This window comes from Haliotis cracherodii, unplaced genomic scaffold, assembly GCF_022045235.1.
Source record: "Haliotis cracherodii isolate W230 unplaced genomic scaffold, xgHalCrac1.p SCAF_1, whole genome shotgun sequence".
NCBI classification, from domain to species: Eukaryota; Metazoa; Mollusca; class Gastropoda; order Lepetellida; family Haliotidae; genus Haliotis; species Haliotis cracherodii.
The window spans coordinates 68166773-68167327 of record NW_027266264.1 but is presented as its reverse complement, the minus strand read 5'-3'; positions in this window follow the sequence as shown (position 1 = coordinate 68167327).

Genomic DNA, 555 nt, shown 5'->3' with positions numbered 1-555 from the left:
TTCTTCCTTTCTCCAATAAAAAAAAAATGTTGCTAAATTTCGATTATTTAGTATTTTTCATCACTGGTAATTACGGGCGACTGGAGCAAGAATTTCATATTGGCTCAAGTTAATGTTTCTTTCTGGAAACGAAGAGATAACAGCTAAAGTAGGGAAGCATAGCCATATTTGGGCTGACCAAGGGTTGCTTCTTGAATGTGAGAGTAGTGAAAAATACCCAGTGGATTTTAACCTGACACATTTCCTGTTTATACTCATGAAAGCGACCGTGAAGGTTAAAAATATAGCCGTCAAATGGACACGCTTGTTGGACAAAGTTAGCCAGATACATCTGATAACGTTACAACTTTGTCAAAACATACCATAACAAAGCTTATTCAATCTTCAAACACTAAATATAGGCAATGTGTATATAGTAATTTCTGCCTCTTCAAATTTAAATAATATATTCCTTTGTTGGACTTTTTCAACAAACATCCTAACCTTATACATATATCCTCTTAAGATATTGAAAACATAACATGACAAATTAGTTCTTAGCGTTTATAGGAGTAA